Source organism: Rhinolophus ferrumequinum, chromosome 6 (assembly GCF_004115265.2).
Source record: "Rhinolophus ferrumequinum isolate MPI-CBG mRhiFer1 chromosome 6, mRhiFer1_v1.p, whole genome shotgun sequence".
In the NCBI taxonomy this organism is placed as follows: Eukaryota; Metazoa; Chordata; class Mammalia; order Chiroptera; family Rhinolophidae; genus Rhinolophus; species Rhinolophus ferrumequinum.
Window position 1 is genome coordinate 60513347 of NC_046289.1, and position 21282 is coordinate 60534628.

Here is a 21282-nt window from a genome sequence, read left to right on the forward strand (position 1 = left end):
GCCACTGAGAGCTTACTAGAAATAAAGATTTGGGTGAATATCTGTAATTTACTTAGTCTGTTTATGTCTTTGAAAAGAAAAATTTCATGTGGATATGTTCTTCCTACTTTTATTTCTAAATGGACCCTCTCAGAATGTGAATCTTGCCCCTTATTTTACAGGGTTGGTTGGACGGCTCAAATTTCATAATAAAAGTGTGAATTATTTTGTAAACTGTTAAGTATTATAAAACATGAGTTAATACTGTTATGATTATTGTTTCTGCTGCTGCTATTATTATTATTAATATTATTATTATTATTTGTCATTATGTGTCAGGACCTGACTTACTTGCCTTTCTGGCCACTGCTTGTAGAAATTATGAAGTCGAATTAATATCTCTCGCCTTAATTCAATTGTTTGGATCCCTGGTGGTACAAGCCAGTGGTATCTGGATACATGTATATTTATTAAGGATTCTCCTCCATTCCCTGTTCTCGGAATCATAGATTTATAGAACAAACAGTACAGTCAAAGTGACATTATACCCCATCAATTATTGTACTATTAGACTATAAACTGTATGAAGGCAAGAACTGTTTTTTCACAGAAGGTATTGAATAAATAGCTGCAGACTGTCTGGAAAAAAAAATGAACACCTTTATTTTATATTTTCTTCATTCTTTATAAGTATATATGAAGTTTCACAATTAAGTTCATGAACTCATCCTAGAAAAAGTGCTCATACATACCTCATTGCTGAGTATCACTACGGTCATCTTCGAAGTACTTCCCTTGGGAGGCTATGCACCAACACCAGCGCCTAGTCCACCCTTCAGAGCAATTTTTCTGGAACTCTTTTTCTGGAATGGCCATCAGAGCTGACATCATATTACCCTTGATGTCCTGAATGTCATCAAAATGTCTTCCTTTCAATATTTCCTTTACCTTCAGGTAAAGGAAGAAGTCATTGGGGGCCAGATCATGTGAGTAGGGAGGGTGTTCCAATACAGTTATTCGTCTACTGAGTGAAAGCTCCCTCATGGACAGTGCCGTGTGAGCTGGTACTTTGTCATGATGCAAGAGCCATGAATTGTTGGAGAAAAGTTCAGATCATGTAACTTTTTCACACAGCCTTTTCAGCACTTCCAAATAGTAAACTTGGTTAACTGTTTGTACAGTTGTTACAAATTCATAATGAATAATCCCTCTGATATCAAAAAAGTTTGGCAACATCATTGCACCAAATTTGAGAACTTAATTGTTGGACCCCACATTTTGTCATTGAGAACAGTTATAATAATAGCTTTAAAAATCCTTGTCTATAAATTTCAACATCTAGGTTATTAGTTATCATGGTATAAGTCTCCACTGATTGTCTTTTCCCTTGAGAATGGATCAAATGTTTCCAAATTTTAAATTTTGATTGTATTCTGGATATTATGAGTGCTGTCGTGGACACTCTGGGTTATGTTACGTTCTTGCAACGATTACTGATTTTTGTTGTTGTTTTAGTGGATAATTTGACTCACCTCAAACTGCAAACTCTGTTCTTGGCAGCAACTCACATACCAGTTCAGTTCTTTCATTGGTAGCTGGGCTGCTTGCAGGTTGCCCTGTGAACGTATGGTGTAGGGGTCAGTTAGAGATTAGCACAGACTATATACAGAGAACATGCTGCTCACCTTCTCTGGCTCTTTTCTTCTTGGGATTTTCCCCTCAGCCTTTCTTGTGGCTGTGAATATGTTCTTCATGCCGGAAATTCTGAAAGTTTCTGTAGAAGTTTTAGCTTCCGCATATATGCTGCCTGTGTCCTGCCCTTGAGCTAAAAGCAGTAAAAAACTGGAAACTCATGCCATGTTATTATATTTCCTTCATCCAAATGTCAACAGCTCTTCAGAATCTGCCTAAATTTTGTTCACCTCTCAGAGCCTTTATAATTTTTATCTGTGGGAGGAATTTTTTAATATTCTACATAATGAAAATTAGATTCAAAGAGGTAATCTGACTTCTCTAAAGCCTTAGAGCTGATTTTAATTCTCTAGCCATAACCACACAAAGAAACACAGTCATGCAGATATTATCTTTCTTGATTATAATCCAGGACTTCTTTTATCCCAGATTACTATCCTCTTAGTCAGTGTAGCCCACTGTATGTTTAAGCGTACACTGAATAAAGTTTAAAGATACCCAATGGGGTCCAATTGCATTAAAGATACTTCGCTTTATTATTTAAGCTTATTTCAAAGTTGGCTGAGTAACTACAACAGTGGCTCCCAAACACCCAACCAACAATTAGTGTCACCCAGGATGAAGAGATGGCGATATTAGATGATAAACCCAAAGGACAAACAATAACAACAATGAAGCTGACATCCACCTACTAATTTTTGTTTTAAATGTACTGGTAGTCTATGAAATCCAAAAGTCTAGGAATCACTACATATTATTGCAGTAAGTAATTTTACAGGCTTAATTTCTTTATAAATTGAAATGTTATAATAAATCATCTATCTACATTCTTGTAGCCCAATTATTTTATTCTATTACTTTCACAAAAACACTGATTACCATTTAGATTGTCAATATCCATTCAGATTGCAAGTCTGAAAACTTAAGACAAAGGAAAAAGAGAGAGCTAAATCGAAAGTTTATGAATCCATTGAAAGGTGTACTGAACTTTTAGGATAATCAAAAAATAGCCTTCTCCTTAATTTTCTTCTGTTTTCAAAATGTTATGGGGCTGTGTGCAGATACAATAGCAATCCCCTTCTTAATCTTTGATTTACTAGGAATAAATTTTCCTGATTCTGGAATTGGCTGTTTCATTACATGGGGAGTTAAGCATCTCCAGTGCTTTCCATAGGAAGATACCTCCATGATTCTTTCTTTCTGGCTGGTCTCTCTCATTCTTTGAGCATCTGGTCATCAAGTACATATCAGTCATTGGATTGAAATAACTAAAAGCATGATGATGAAAGGATAATATATATGCCAAACCCTAGGATAATGCTGATGGCTCTGTAATTTATAGCCATGTGCTTAGAGGGATTAAGTAAAATGTCCCAGAATTTATAGACAATAGTATCCCTCTGAGAGTCAAATTATAAGGTCAGCATTTAGTGGATGAGTAAGGCTGTTCTCAGGAAGAAAAAAACTAGGGTATATTCTCCAAAAGATATAATTTTGTAAAACAAACTAGCATTATAGAAAACTATCTATTGAAAGCATGTTCTGTGCTGGGAATTTCAGATAAATTATTCTGAAAACAACGCTTTGTATTAGAGAATACTGTCATCTCCATTTTGCAGACAACAAAAACTTAAGCTCAAGAAGGATTTGTAATTTGTCCAAAGTCATTTGTCTGGCCAGCATCAAAGCCAGGAATCAAATCTTGCTTTGTCTACTTCTAAGCCCATAAACCCCTTTTCCAGTTGTTTCAAGGCCTCAGAAAACTATAACCAAAAAATGCCCCTAAGAAGGAAAGTAACAACAGAAGGGAGTAGTGTCTAGGAATCTAGAAAAAGAAGATGGGCCAATGAGTGTTTATCAGGTTTTTTAAAGACCTCAGTATCACTCCATTTTATTCAATTTTTTTTGCATTATTCTTTGCTGTCCAACTCTGAGACTCCAACTGGATGCCAAGTTTTCTCCCACGTTATAGGCAATGTATCCTTGGCATTCTTGCTTTGTAGGTATTGCCCTTCATCCTGTAACCTCTTTGAGCCTTGGAGTCTATTTCCCAGCATGTTCTTATCTCAGCTGTGGCGTCTTTTCCTATTGCTCCTTTGGAACTGATGCCAGACTCTGCCCTTTTTTTCTTAATATGAGTTCTAATTCATAGTGATCTTTCTGATGGCAAGCACTTCCAACCACTGGAGAAAGCAAACCAGCCTGACACAGGTCTACCCAGACCACCCTCTGAGATTTTACCTGCAGTGTCATGTCCATGCTGCCAGACTAATCTTCCTTAAACATCAATCTCATCTTGACCTCTAGGCCTGTCTCTTCATTTATAAAACAAGATGTTTGAACTGGATGATCTCTAAGATCACTGCTTACTCTACAACTATATAAATTTCCCTCATGTATAAGTGTGAATCTTATTTTGCTATTTTCTAGAGTAGAGTCAGACACAAAGCTGTTCTTTTGGCATGCTTTCTTTGTAGAAAAGTTATAAAGAAATAAAACACTTTTCACTCAAGGTGTCTGTTACTAAAATCAGTCAAATACAATTTGAATATAGACTATTAAATTGCAGAAGTACTTTTAAGTAACCTTGTCATTCCCCACTCCATTTGATTTGTTATAATTTACATCCTTTGTGCTAAAAAAGAGTAGTGGTTTTTCTCTGAAGGTGTTTCCTGAGCTTAGTGGACCCCTGGGAAATGTACAATTCCTTGTGAAATGCAAACGCTCATTCATTTACCAGTGTTCAATTTTGTTTCAATTGTTAAGGTTACTATAGTGCCAAGATGCCCCCCAATCTTGTTGTCATTATGAAAGTGGCATTTTATTTCAAGGAGTAATAGCTACAGGAAGATAATTTCAGAAAGATGACGCAATTCTTGATATCAAAATTTTGCAGAAGCTGTCTCTCGTTTCTTGAGAGTCAGTTTATCCCACATTGTCAGCTTTCTTCAGCTGAGAATGTTCTTCTGGAAACTGCATTGTTGGATAGCTTAAGCTTCCTCAACTTGACACGGAAGCAGTTTACCATGAGCTGATTCCAGCATCTCAAGTAGCTCATTTTTTGTAATTTATTTTATACTAGAGTGGGGGTTCTTTGAATTAGATTATTATATGTGACATGGACAAAACATCAACTAGTCAATCTGATAGATGGCCCTCTGTCTGCATAGTTGGTAAATCCATCCCTAGTATATACATACATATATAAAATTAGTAATGTAAATAGTAATTTTCAATCACCTAGTATAAGCCATTCTCCAAATAGATTCACTGAAAGTCCCCTCATATAGAGTTCAATTAGTGAACTTAGTTTTTAAGTATCATCATCTCTACCCTCTGGATAATGCATCACAAATTAAATTTTAGAGAATTGTGACAACAGTACTCAAGATATAACTTATGAAGTAAAAAAACCCACTATATACATATATAAACTTGTTGAAGAATAGGAAATAACTGAGTTTTTTTTTCATTGTTCTTCTCTCCTAAAACGACCAGATGCTGTTTTATGTTTACCCGAAGGCAATGTTTTATTTCAGTAGACTGTATACTTTTATTAATTTATTTTCTTTTCCATCCTATTTCCCCCACTTCACCCTTGTCCCCTCACCACTCCATGTTCTTTGTTCACTTCTTAGCCTACTGTAATCCTATATAATTGAACTAAAATTCCATTTTTTTTCCTGAAGTTTTCCCAGCCAAAAGGCACATCTCACCTATGCATTCTCTTTCCTACTTTTTTGGTATTTCCCACTTCCTGGTGGTTTGGCTACTTTTGTCATGCTTTGATATTTTCTCTCTCTAATTCGACTATAAACACCTTCAGAACAGTACCTTTTCATATTCCCTGTAGCAGAAAGCACAATACTTGTGTTCCTGAGAGGTACCTAGAGAAACTAATGTCTGTGTAGGGAGTTAGAGATTCAGGGTGGGGAGAGGGGTTATCCTAAACTTTCTTAATGCAACCACATCAAGCAGTCATATTAGGTACCAACCAACCATATCAGGTGTTGAACTCCAGGGTCTTAAAATAAATAAATAAAAAGGCCTATTAGTTAGCCATTGAACAAAGAAGAACAACTCCAAAACTCAAATGAGTATGCTCCTGCTATTCAGATGAAATCTTCCAGGAGTCCCCTTGTCTTGCCCTCCCCCATTCAGCCTGATTCTAAGTGGTCCACTTCCCTCCAGTTGTGACATCACAAGTAGGGTCTTACTTCACATGGGCTTATTTAATCTAAGGTGCATACATATCAAGCAGTGTCAACTGTGCCAGGAAACAATTTTGCTAACATTAGGAATTAAAATACTGCTATGGCCAATTTTTTCAGATTTGTACATGGCTGCTTTTGCTTATTGTATGCTGGTGTACATTTCTAAATTTATAAATAAATCTAGCTTTTTTTTTTCTTTTCTTATTTCCCAAGACATGATAATCTCAAATAAAGCTTGCAGAAATTTCCCAAAGACTCTAGTATATAGTACATGTTCAGCATTATGTAGTCATTGATTTATTTATACTATTTTGCCTGTTATTTGTTACATATGCATTTTATCACACCAATATTAGACACTTGGAACAAAAACAGAATGAATTCCTGACTTCAAGGAGCTTAGAGTCTACAAAAGCATAATATGAGCAAATGAGTAGTCACTATTCAAATTGGTAATAACAAGTCTATATGAAAACAAAAACTCAATTCTATTTTTAAAGCTTTGCCAAGGAATAATTGATATAAAAACTGCACATATTAAAATGTACAATTTGATAAGTTTTGACAAATGTATATCTCCTTGAAACTATCACGACAATCAAAATGACACATCCATATGCCCAGAAGTTTCCTCCTGCCTCTTTGTAAGCCTTTCCTCCCATCCTTCCAAACCTTACCCCACCCCTACAGGCAAACAATGATCTGATTTCTATCACTGTGGATTATTTTTCTTTTTTATATAAATAAAATTTTATAAATATAAATATAAATAAAATTTTATATAAATATAATTACACAGCATGCATACTCACATCTTTCACTCAGCATAATTATTTGGGGATCCATCCATGTTTTAACATATGTCAGTTCATTTATTTTTATTTATAAATAGTATATCATTGTATGGATATATCTCAAATTAATAAATTGTTGTTGGACACTTGGATTATTTCCAGTTTGGGACTATTACAAATAAAGCTATGAACATTTATAAACAAGCTTTTGTATGAAAATATGCTTTTTTTCTTCGGTAAGTTCCTAGAAATAGAATGGTCAGGTCACATGACTGACTTTTTAAGAAACTGCAAAACTCTGCCAAAATGTACCATTTTACAGTCTTAGTGTGTGAGATTTCTGGTTGCTCTAGTTGATCAATGTTTCTAATTTTAGCCATTCTACTAGCAGTATATACACTAGTATCTCCTTTTAATTTTAATTTGCATTTCCCTAGTTAATAATGTTGACAGAAACTTTCCATGTGCTTATTTGCCATCTGTATATCTTCTCTGGCAAAGTGAGCAAATTTATTGCCCATTTTAAAATTCGCCTCTTGATTTTATTTTCATATAAGTTATAAGAGCTCTTCATATATTTTAGATACAGATTCTTGGTTAGATACTTGTTTTGCAAATATGATTTCCCGGTCTGTGCCCTGCTTTATATTTTCTTTTCCATATTATTTGAAGATCACACATTCTTAATTTTGATGAAGTACATTTATTGTTAGTAAATGTGTAATATTTAAGAAATTTTAGCCAAGAATATGGGTAACTAAGATTTTTTTCTTCTAAACTTTTTTCTCCTAAATTTTCTTCTACTCTTTTAACAGTTTAACATTTTGACTCGTATATTGAGGTTTATGATCAATTTCAAGTTAATTTTTGTATATGGTATTTGATTAAGGACTTTTTTGGCATATGGATATCCACTTATTCAAGCACTTTTTGTTATAAAAGATTAATCTGTCCCCATTGAATTGCCTTGGCAAATTTGCAAAAATGAATTGAATATATACAAGGTGTGATCAACGAATATGGTGAATGTTTAAATTTTGAAAATGTATTACATTAAAAGACACATTGCTACTAATCCCCCTCAAAATACTCCCCCTCACTTCGAACACATTCATCCCATCATACTTGCTACTTTCTGAAGCAGTTCTGGAAATCCTCTTTCGTGAGTGTCTTTAGTTGTGCTGTCATGGCTGCCTCGATGTCCTGAATCAATTCAAAACGTTTACCTTTCATGGTCATTTTGACTTTGGAAAGGAGCCAGAAGTTACACCCCACTTTTGGGCAATGCTTCTTCAACAACTTCTATGGTGTTCACTAAAACCTCCAACAAAATTTGGTATGAGGAGGAGTCTGCTTCAATTTCTGTCCAAGAACCTCAGCTCATCAGGGTGGTACACCTAGGGCAGATGTGAGATCGACTGGTCATTGGCTGACCTCTGTTGAGCTGTTCTTATGCAGGATTCAGGCAGACACTCTTTGTGTTACCTTTAAAATGTTTACAAGGTACTGTAGCAGCAGCACTCAGTGGCCTCTTAGAGTATACCAGTAAGGGGCTTTGTTCTATTCCAAAATCACTCTAAGACCTAATTATCCTCCCTCACATACACTCTATTCTTCCTCAGCTGTTCACATGTGAGCACCCAGGATCCATCTATCTCCTGCTGAGGACCTCCATAACCACTTCCAAACAGACACCAGAGAGACACAGGAAGAACATGGTGATGTGATCCAAACAGGCAGCCCTCTGGGACAGAGATAATTTTGGGGAAGACTGGAGAGTGGATCTGAAGGGTCAGATGGGAGATATCTGACACATCCTTCATCTGCTTATCTAGCTTTGAGTACACACGCATAGAAAAACACATAAGCATACATACACATACATTGAAAAACATTAGCAAAAATTGAAGTCCAAGTCGAATAATTTAAAGCTTGACACAGTAAAATAATGTGGCCACCAATTAATTCTGCCACATGCAAGGCACTTTGTAGGCCCTGCAAGCAGCCCAGACATGCATAAGGAAAGGTAGCTGTTCTCAAGAAGCTTATAGTTAAGTTGAAATCAGATAATGTTTTTCCTTGGAAAGCAAAGTGTCAAGAGTAGGTAAACTTGGATAGTGGGATCCACATCCAAATGAAAATTTGATCTCCTAAAATCAGTAATTCATCTTTATTAGCATAAAGAATGTAGCTATTCATCTTTATTAGCACAAAGATTGTGCCTATTTATAGATGAAGCAAATGAAGAGATGCACATTCTTATTTGGGTCAATCATGGACCATAACAGATCCAGCAACATTCCTGAACCCTGCATGGTGACCACTTGGAGGGCTTGTGGCTCCTGTGCAGTAAATCCTGCTCATTTTTAATCTCTTTATGTTCTCCTTCATTATCCTCTTCATAAATTAAAATAATAATAATAATAATAATAATAATAATAATAAAAAATACTCCTGACTTTTCCTTATTTCTTTAAATCTGGGTGTTAATTCTTTATGATACCACATGAAGTAAAACTCGAGGGGAAATCAATTTATGTACTTTGCTTGGAAGTCATCCTTGAAGTGAAAACCACTCCTGCTGTCTTTTAGGTTTCATCCTCTCTTTATGTTACTGGATACTGAGGAAAACAAGGTGTAACAATCTCTTCACAAAACAAGCACAGGTTAATCACATCACTACATAAAACATGTCTATTTACACTATTGAAAAGAACAACATCAAATTTATTGCTCCCCAAGCATCTCATTTAAGAGAGATGTTAACTAAATTACTCTCCCTCCTTAACACCATTATTTATCCAAGATCAATAGGTAACCTACTGGCGCAGGTTTTACATTTTAAAATGCAAGTCACATATCATCCAGGTGGCTTGTGCAGGACTAAGGGAAGTGTTCTACCCAAGGTGATAGAGAAAGCAGTAGAATTCTTATATGAGAGAGCCTCATGGACAATCATCTTGTTGGAAGAAGAGGGAAAAATAAGGGTAGGTCAATGCTAGGGGTAGCTCTTAGCACCGTTGTTAGCTATCTATTCAAATAAGATTGAGAATACATTAATTGTCCGTATCAAAAAATGGCGGTAGGAATCTGATGGAGGTGAAAGTGGGATGCAAAAGTCTTCCCAAACCCAGTTCTGATGTGACCATTACCAGGCTGTAAATCTGTATTAAGATGGGAGGAATAAAAAGATGAGCCATTTTACCAACTGATAATCAATGATTTTTATTTTTTATTTTTTTTTTAACCCATCAGAGAATTGACTTCTCAGGGCTAACTGCTACCATGAAATGTGGAGAGACAGATGAATACAGAGATGAGCTGGGTGTATCTTATAATGCCAGAAAATGCTCAAACACCCATCTTCCCCCTCAAAACAAAAACATAGTGATGGGGGTATGTCAAGGGAGACAATATCCAATTGAAAGTGTCCCCAATAATCAAAACCATGACAATATGAGCAAGAAAATAAAGTAGGATTTGATTATAACCCAAAGGATAAAATAAATAAGCATGAGTCAATATTGATATAAGTAATGATTGAATAAATAAATAAATAAATATAAATAAATGGAAAAGAAAAGATAAATCTTCTGTTTAGAAGCATTCCAAATCATTTATGTAAATATTCTTTCCTCAAGGTGGTGTAGTATAACTTCCCACTCCTTAAATGTGCCCTGTGCATAAGGACTTCTTTCTAAAGAATACAGTAAAAAAATGGGGAGGGGGGAGGAACAACTTTACAATGGAGAAACCTAACAGATACTTTCTGAGCCATGTGATTAAAGTTAACACCAATAGTAATATGTTGATATTACGTATCCTTGACTTTCATGTGATGAAAAATGGCACTTTACCCCTGTGTTCTTCTTTTCAATGACCCGTAAACCCAGTCTTATCATGAGAAAAAAAACAAAACACATCAAATTAATGGGACATCCTACAAGACACCTGACCAAACTCTTCCAAAGAGTTGTGATTTAATGTTGTTGTACTCTTTTTGGATTCCCATGAATCCACATTTTGGAATAGAAGAAAGCCCCTTACTGGTATACTCTAAGAGGCCACTGAGTGCTGCTGCCACAGTATCTTGTAAACATTTTAAAGGTAACACAAACAGTGTCTGCCTGAATCCTGCATAAGAACAGCTCAACAGAGGCCAGCCAATGACCGTGTCGATCTCACATGTGCCCTAGGTGTACCACCCTGATGAGCTGAGGTTCTCGGACAGAAATTGAAGCAGACTCCTCCTCATACCAAATTTTGTTGGAGGTTTTAGTGAACACCACAGAACTTGTTGAAGAAGCATTGCCCGACATTAATTATACTATCCAAAGACTTTTAGAAAGCTGATCTATATGTTGTACTGTGTACTGTGGAGATATTTTTTCCACTGACAATCAAATGAAAATTTACTTTTTTACGTGAGCTTTAGATATCTTATAATAAAAAGATTCATGGGAATCCAAAAAGAGTACAATAACATTAAATCACAAAAACATTAAGGTCAAGAAAGATATTACAAAAAGTTCAGAAAAAAAAGAAAACCAACTTAAGTTAGTTCAAGGATTCTCTTCTGTAAGATAAACCAGAAGTGAAAGAGGAGCTGGGGCAATTAGAAATAGAAGTTTTGGGATAATGGTACCAATGGGGAACAGGTGAGGGTTTTATGAATTAGCTGAGGCCCCATTATCTTTGAGACCCATGAGTTCAGCACAAGGCTAGAAAAAAATACTGAAAGAAGTTGTATTCTCCCCAAATTACTTAGTAGCATCTCGCATATAGTAGATACCCAATAAATATTTGTTAAAAGTCAAAAATACTAAATTTGCCTGCATGAGGCTCAAATATTCAGTGCCTGGCAGCAGAATGAGCAAGGGAAATGGAAATCCAATGGAAAGCTCTCCAGATGAGTTCTGACCCCCTGCCAGCTCTAGGTGAGAATGTGCTATTATTTGGGTGAAGATGGACCTCAGAACCTAGTGAGTTTCTCAGTATGCACAGAACCTAGCAAATTAGTTCTGTATCTTGAAGAGTTATATTTCCCTCATTTACCTGTAACTTAGTGTTCTTCTGTCAGGCTGTAAAACTGGGGAAAAATACATGTCTTTCTCCAGTATCTCAGTTTCCACTGGGCTGAGATCAGAAAGAAGTGTGAATAGTAGTGTGAGGGAAATAATGCTTAAGGACAGAAATTAGGATGTAGGGGAAGGAGGAAAAACCACTCCATCCCAGTTTAAAGGTTTCTTTAATGTTTAATTTGCTTCTTACTGGCAGGCAGTTTTCTGTAGGTGCACATTTAACTTGTAGGCTAAATATAAAGCTTGAAACTGCATCACTATACTAAAGCTACTGGTATGGCAGCATACATTAAATAAGGGGAGATGGAGAGTGATTTGTTTTTCTCCTGGAATAAGACCCCAGTACTCCTCCAAAGTTATGTGAAAGGCTGAGGAATCTGTGGTACAAATACTTTAATTAGCTGACAGCATGTGGGATGAATTACACTTGATCTCTGTTCAAGATGCTTGTATAATAAAGGATTTAATGGTTTCACTTTTTTACAGTATAATGGATGGAGGAGGATGGTATCTTGAGAATTTGTTCATTTAAGCAGTGATTGCAATATTGTTCTGAAAGATGGAATCTGACATGAAGATGGTTGTAGAGAATGTGTGTAGGAGTCTTCAGTCTCTGGGTATTCTTTGTATCTTTGCCCTTCTGCTTGATTGTGAAGCTGACATCTTACAATCAAACAACTCTATAACTTTTGCCACCAAGAATGTAATAGCCTCTTAATAGGTCTCTCTGTTTTGGGTTTTACTTCCCACATCCTTCTTCTTTCTCTCATTCTATAGCCAGAGTGTTCCGCCAACAATGATAATCTGACTGGGCTCTTCACTATTTAAAAATCTTTCAATGCTGCCTTACAACATAACCCACGAAATTTTTAACATGGACTTGAAATGCCCTGGCAGGCTCTCCCGCTGCATCCTCCTCTACTCTTTATCTTGTACATTATGTTTCAGTAGCACCTGACTACTGAAAGTCCCTGATGAAGCCACACTTTTTCTCTCCAAGTATGCTCTGCCATCTCATCTCCAAGGAATGTTCTTTTTCCTCTCTCTTCCCCAAACAATTTTTATGTTCATTAAGAAAACTCGTTCATTACCTCTTCCAACTTTTCTATCTTCCTCCTATCTGGGTGAGCTGTCCCTCACTGATGCATGCCTCCATGTGACCCTGGAGGTATTCTATCAAAGCATTTTTCCCACTTCACTAGAACTATCTGTTTATGTGTTCATTCCGCATTAGATGGTGAGTTCCTTGAGAACAGGTCCCCCATTTTATTCACTTTGTGTCCCCAGTCTCTAGTACAAGACAGAACAAATGCTCACTAAATGCTTGTTCAATGAGTAAATTAAAATATGTTTTCTTCTATTAGTTCCACAATAATATAGTAAAAGCAATGTTTTACTAAATATTCAAGTGAAGCAGGTGCAAATAAATCACACACTCACACATGGCTAATATATGTGGAATGAAATGCCACAAAGAATTAAATTGCTGAGAAAGAGAGACTTGGACACTAATGCTATTCAATGTAATTGCTCGTGTTTAACATTTCACTTAATGGTAGCTATCATCCAAAATGCCTCTTTGCCCTCCCTATAATGTGGCCATTTATCCAGATTCAAAGAGAAGGAAGGTTCCTTGCATGAACAAATCTGACTAGCTCTGAGCTTCTCAAACACCATTGTGCATACAAATAGCCTGGCGATATGTTAAACAGTGATTCTGATTCAGCAGTTCTGGGACGGTATCTGAGACATTGTAAATGTAGCAAACTCCCAGATATTGTTGATGCTGCTGGCCCTTGGCCCTCACTTTGAGTGGCAAGGATAGAGAGCACCTCATCTCCATATAGAGTAACATGGCTTGCGGGGAATTAGATGTTAAAGTATTTTATTGCTGTGCACATGACTATACTGAGTTTCTTGTTTAAATATCTAAGTGGATTTTAGCTGATATCATTGACCCATAGTTTGATGATCAAGTATTTTTCATAATTAAATTGAGTTATGAACATTGTCTTTTTCTCATAGTAATTTAAGAATTTTTCATTTTATTATTTTTATTTTTTCATGTTATATTATGTTGCACTAATTTTTCAGTACCAAGTCCAGGTTTCTGAACTGTGAGTCACAGAGGAGGCCTTTCTAGATTCACAAAGTATATAGATGAATGAAAACAGAAATATTTTGGGAACAGTCCTCTTCAGTATAGAAACTTGTTACAAAATGACCAAAATATGATAATATTCAAGATCACAAAGGAAAAGGGAATTCCCAGGAGTGGGATTGCTGGGTCATATGGTAATTCTATTCTTAATGTTTTAAGGAACCTCCACACTGCCTTCCATAGTGGCTGCACCAGTCTGCATTCCCACCAATAGTGTATGAAGGTTCCTTTTTCTCCACAGCCTCTCCAACATTTATTATTATTTGTCTTGTTGATGATAGCCATTCTGACTGGGGTGAGGTGATAGCTTATTGTGGTTTTTATTTGCATTTCTCTGATGAAAAGTGATGTTGAACATCTTTTCATATGTGTAATGGTCATCTGTATGTCCTCTTTGGAGAAATGTCCCTTCAGGTCCTCTGCCCATTTTAAAATAGTAAAGTTACATAGGTTTCAAGTGTATAATTCTATAATACATCATCTATATATCACATTGTGTGTTCACCACCCAGAGTCAGTTCTCCTTCCATCACCATGTATTTGATCCCCTTTACCCTCATCTATTCCCCCGCCCCCATCCCTTACCCTCTGGTAACCACTAAACTATTGTCTGTGTCTATGAGTTTTTGTTTCTTTATTTGTTTGTCTTTTTCCTTTGTTGCTTTTAGTTTTATATCCCACATATCAGTGAAATCTTATGGTTCTCTACTTTTTCTGTCTGACTTATTTTACTTAACATGATAATTCAAGATCCATCCATGTTGTCACAAATGGCACTATTTCATCTTTTCTTATGGCAGAATAGTATACCATTGTGTATCTATACGACATCTTCTTTATCCAATCATCTATCGAAGGGCACTTTGGTTGTTTCCATGCCTTGGCCACTGTAAATAAAGCTGCAATGAACATCAGAGCACATATGTCTTTACAGATAAGTGGGTTCAGATTTTTTGGGTATATACCCAGGAGAGGGACTTTGGTAACCTTTGTCACCCCGATTAACTTTAATTAGAAAAAAGTGGGGTGAATTCAACAAGATTTTTAAAAAATGAACTTCAGGAAATCTAAACAAGATCTAGAGAAATCGAAAAAAAAAAAAAAAAAAAACCTCTTGGAAAAGAAGTCTAAAAAGCAAAGAAAATCCAAATGTTTAGAAGGTTGGAGCTTTAAGATAAAAAAATATTCAAAATTAAATATAGGAGGAGAAAAGCCAAGAAAAAGAATAAGAAACCAATGAAACTAACCCCAAATTTCATAGAGTTTAAAACCCTTAAAACCACCAATATAAAATAGAAAAACTAATCATAGTGGCTACCCATGTTGTGCCACCACTGTCAGGCACTTTGTGTCTTATCTCAATTCTTTCAACAACCCCGTGGGCTAGGTCCTATTACTCAGGACAGATGAATAGAAAGAAATAACAGTAAAATGGTATTTAACAAGCCCTTAGAAACTAAAAGGTACAATGACTTACTTTTTTTAAATTGTGCTTTCTGATACTCTAAAGAAAATTAGAATTATTAATGTCATTAACATTTATTGAGCAAGTAATAAGAAAGCACGTTTGAAGGATGTTGCATGTATTGTTTAATTTAAATAACAAGCCTATGAGTTAGGGGATACTGTTATTTTCATTTTATGGATGACCTTAAAATTGAGGTTTACTAAGATTAAGTAACTATCAAAAATCACCCCAGTAAGGAACAGAACCAAGACTCAAACTCCACCTGACATCAGCTGTTTTGTTTCTAGTTTTGTAAAAACTAGTGTGCAAAAGTTTCTTTAGGTATATACCTATAAGTGGTATTGATCATAGAGAATGCATACATTCAACTCTGTTGTGAAATGCCACTCCACATTTTACAGAAATAACACAATTTATCGTTCCTTCAAAATTGAGTGAGAGTTCTACATTCTTGTCAATACAGGATACATTCTGACAACTTAATTTCTGCTAATTATGTGGTTTCAATTTGCTTTCCTCTGGTTAATGAGATTGAATATTTTCAAATGTTTATGGACCATTTTTATTTCATCATCTATGAAGTCCTTGCTCATTGATTCCCCCCCCCATTTTCTATTGGGTTTTATTTCTTTCTTTCCTCCTTACTTCCTTCCTCCCTTCCTTCTTTCCTTCCTTCCTTTTTGATTCATAGTATTTTAATATACTATATCCTAAATCTTTGTTATGCATTACAAATATCTTCTCCAAGTTTGTAACACATTTTTATTCTCTTTATAGTGGATTTTAGTAACAATAAATTGTAGAATATTTTCCTTTATGGTTTGTGCTTTTTGTATCTTTTTAAAGAAATCTTTCTCTGCTAAAAGGTCTAACAAATACAAGGTCGTCTTCTAAAAGTTTTACAGTTTTTCCTTTCATGTGTAAGCCTTTAATCTCCCTGAATTTGGTCTTTGTGTGGATGTGAGGTTAGGATCTATGACAAATATAATCAGAGCCTGCCCTTGTTCCTTAACCCAACTCAGAGTTCACCGGGAGCTTTAGTGAGGAAAACTCCTACCCTTGACTTCCTTCCTGTCAGGAAGCATCTGCCTCTGAGATGCTTTGTTTGGCCAGCTTTCTCAAAGCTCCAGTTGCTGCAGCTGCTGGACCAGTCTTGCCCCATATAGGGCGGGCTGAAAGAAACCCGGTCAGTGCTCCAGGAACAGTCTTCAACCAATAAGGAAAGAGAATGAGTAGAAAAGGAAAATTCCTCATCCCTAAATGGAACAACTGTTAAGGGAGTTCACAATAGACTTGAGCCCTAGTTGCCAACAGTTGTAACCACTTATTAGCATACACTTTATTGGCTTCATATCCCTTCCCAGTTACATTTCCCCATTCACTGATTTGCCTCCTGATATCACCTCCCCCCAGAAAACCTTTATTTATTTATTTATTTATTTATTTATTTATTTATTTATTTATTTATTTATTTATTTTTATTAATTTATTTTTAATTTATTGGGGTATTTTTTTTTTTAACCAAATTCTTGGTTCCAATTTGGCTTTGGCCGTAACCCAGACTGTCCTAGACAGCAGACCCTCAGGATGAGATTCTAGAACTCGAATTCACTTGCTAGTCAGATGACAAATGGTCTCCATTGCTGGTGATTAGGAGGGTGGTGTTGGTATTCTACAGCATCGCGTTTACTAAGACTCTCCCTGTGGTTCACTGGGAAGAAGCACAGGTAAAAGAGGAAACATTGCCTCTCACATAGTTCTAACATTTGCAATAAATGAGGATAATGGTAATCAAGGTAGTAAAACTGGCTGAGTTTTGTTAACTATCTTGGAAGCATGAGAAAAGAGAGAGTTCATGTCACTCAACCATTAACTTAAGGAGGGCTGTGAGAGGTACAAGACCTCTATTGGATATTTAAGAGACCCTCATTTCCTGCAGCCAGAGGGCAAAATGTACTGAAAATCAGGATTAATATTTGACTGTACAGAGGGCAGGAGTTAAGAAGGGGGGGAATAAGTAGCAATGGCAAGTCTCCTATATTAAAAAAAAAAGTTGATAAAAAAACAAATGGGACTGTGGGATCTGGGGCAGAAATGCTTGAAAACCCTGTGCTCCTAGATTGCTCTGAACCCTATGAGCCAGCAGAAGAAGCCTCAGCCTCTTTGTCAGAGTAGACAGACTTATATTGCTTAATAACCATGGAAGGGTGATGAATCACATGATTCTCTTCAATACAAAACAATTAAATGAAATTCAATATGATACAATAAAATCAATATCTCACCTCACTGACTATATTTAGACACTTGGAGCCATTGGAATACACTGCTGGAATCGTACCATGCACCTTTGGAAATGCTGCTTCCAGAGCAGCAACTTGAAAAGGGTGGTTTACCAACCCTTAGGGATCCTAGAGACTGTTTCAGGGAGTCCACAAGGTCAAATTATTTTCATAATACTACTTTGATTATTTTTGCATATTCTGGTTTGTTGGAATTTCCACTGATAATGCTACAGCAATGGTGTATCCAATTGCTGGTGTCAAAATGCACTAATATTCTCTATTGCCAATTTTTAAATCACTTTTCCTAGAGATGGCTGCTGATGAAGCAGTCAAAATTATTTAATTTAAAAAAATCTTTGTACTTGAGTACACGTCTTTTTAATATTCTGTGACAACATAGGAAGTATGCATAAAGCTTTTGCTGCATACCAAAGTCTGATTGTTTTATCAAGGAAAAGCACTTCTGCAATTATTTCACTTGAAAGCTGAACAAGCCTCTTTAACAGAATAGCATTTTGCCTTGAAATAACAACTGACACGCAAAACATGTTTATTCAGCCTTGGTTATTTGGTAGTCACTTTCTCAAAAATTAACAAAGTAAGCCTGCCATTTCAAGGAAAGCAACTGACAGTATTTGTTGCCAATGATAAAATTTGAAGTTTTAAGTAAAAAATTAGAATTGTGGGAAATTTATATATTACACCCTGAGCGTGACCATATCCAACGACCTAACGACTTTTTGATGAAATTGATGATTTTATTAAAGAATGTGATGTTTTTAACATTGTATAATGAAATGAACCAACATTTATAAGCTCTGTTTCACTCAGGGAGCTAAAATTTTCTAAATGACCAATGTATGACGCTTCAAGATCATGCATCGCTAAAAGATTTATTTAAATTGCCCAGATGGCCAATAGAGTTTAATGTAACAGAGGATGGAAGTTCATGAGAGTTACATCTGACCCTTTCCACTCTGGAGGGTGCAGCAATTTATCCTAATTAGAACTGATATGCATTCTGGGTAACAATTTGTATTCCCTGCTCACAGTACCTCTGCCAGCAAAATTATCTGAGGGCTCCCATAATGTCTAATATTGATATGGAATCCTATACAAGATTGTTTCAGAAAAAGGACCCATTTTATATCAAAGGAGCTAGAACAACAACTATAGTATCACAGAATCCACTCTCCATCCACTATGATAATTGGTGTATCTATCATATACCACATCACCTGGAAGCTGCAGACCTGATAAAATTTTAGAATGGCACTTTTAATACTCAGGATACTAGTTTGGGGATGACACTAAGTAAGTTTAGAGTGTTATCCTTCAAAATGCAGTATATATATATATATGGTAAACCAATGGTCATTTTAATTTCTGTCTCCTAAATATTTTGAGTGTATTGGTCCAGAAACCGTGGGATGAAAACCGTGGGAAGATTAATCTCCCTTGTCATCACTCCAAATGATCCAATTGGCAAATTTGTCATTTCCATACACACAATTTTAGGCTCTGTTAGATGAGACGAAGGTGTTGCATTTCTACCAGGGTGCTAGATAGTATTCAATTGAACCTAAAACAATAACTGCCATATGATCATTGTGGGCTCCACTTGTCAGGGACAAATATGGAAAAAACAAACAATAACAACAACAAAAATGGAGTTACTATACTGGCTAAAGCACTCTAGTCAGTGAATAGGAAGTAAATATGATGAGGAGCAAGGATTGCTGCTTTATATTAGGGGCAGAGAGAAATGTGTCTAGAACTCTTAGGATTCTCTGGTGCAAATCTTAGTCCTTATATGCTCGGTGATAATACCGTGTTTCCCCGAAAATTAGACCTAGCCAGACCATCAGCTCTAATGCGCCTTTTGGAGCAAAAATTAATATAAGACCCGGTATTATATTATATTATATTATGTTACCCAGTATGATATTATATTATATTATATTATATTATATTATATTATATTATATTATATTATATTATATTATATACCAGGTCTTATACCAGGTCTTATATTAAAATAAGACTGAGTCTTATATTAATTTTTGCTCCAAAACACATTATTAGAGCTGATGGTCCAGCTAGGTCTTATTTTCAGGGAAACATGGTGGTAAATGGGAAACTGCAGTAAACAGGCCTGACAAGGACAAGGTAGCCAGAGGTTCAGGCCTTACAGAGATAAGATCTGTTTCACTCCACTGGGCAAGCAACCTATAAGAGTAGAAATTCTGTATGAGGGTAAGGGAAGAGGAGATATAAATATTAATTTCATCCTCGGGATTGACTCAATAAGAGTAACTTTATGGTCTCACTGACCTCTTGTTCTAGGATTTCTTTTTTTTTTTTTTTTTTTTGAGACTGTGAAAGGTCAATACTTTGAAGAATCAGAGATAGGACTTAGTGAACTTAAAGTGGGGCACAAGTAGCTCTGAATGACACAAGTGATGGACTATAGTGTTATTGGGGCCCTGCTCATACCAGTTGTTCCTACCTCAGAGGTTGCATGTAGCTTTGTTGGACAATTTCTGTACTCCCGGACAATGGTCTACCTCAAATACCTGCACCTCTATGCCTGAGATTTTTCTTTGGCTGTGTGAACATTTCAGCCTGTAGAAACAGGGAGGACAGAAATTCCAGAAAGGTAACACCTGTTATAGTTCTAAAGATGGCCACAAATTCTTTGACACTCCTCCCATCTGTAGGTGCCGTCTAATCCTCCTCCACTTGTATCTGGACTGGCTTTGGTGACTTGCGTGAAGTGGAAGTGATGCTGTATGACTTCTAATGCTAGGTTAGAATTAGCCATGCAAATTCTACCTTTTGTTCAACTGTGAGCCCTGAGCCACAGTGTAAGAAATCCAATGACCTTTAGACTTCAAGGATAAGAGGAAGCTGAAGCCGTGCAGAGAGACCAAAGTAGGTGTTCTGGGTGCTAGCCTCAGCTGATGGCTGCCTTTGATTCATCCTAGATCAAGTGCCACATATGATGAAAGAAGCCTCCAAGTGATTCTGGTCCCTTCTTTTTGAGTCACTCTCAGTTATTTGAGTCTTCTTAGTTGAGTCTCCAGGCATTATGAAGCCGAGATGAGCCCTCTCCAAATTTGTCCTTTCCTAATTTCTGCCCACAGAACTCCTGAGCATAATAAAGTGGGGTCTTTTTAATGCCACTAATTCTTAGGGTGGTTTGTTTCAAGAAATCAACAGCCAGAACCTGCCCCTCGGATCAACATTCAACCAATGAGGATAAGAGTTGGTCAATAAATACCTCTGCTTCTTTATCCTTTAAATTCTGAGGTGCAGTCTACAGAATGTCTCAGGGGTTTCCAAGCAGGATTGAGTCCCCGTTTTCCATAGAGGAAACCACTTCATAAGCACACATTTTGCTTGCTTTCCTCTTTTCCCTTCTTTACTTTCCCAATCTCTGATTCTGCTTCCTGTGATTCACCTCTCAGATGAACTACTTGCACCAAAATCCTTGTTCAAGGTCTTCTTTTTCAGAAACCCAAATCAAGAGTAGATCCAACTTTGTTTTGCTGTTTTCTTTTTTATATCTACTCATATATGGACCATAACTGTCCCCCATGTCATTT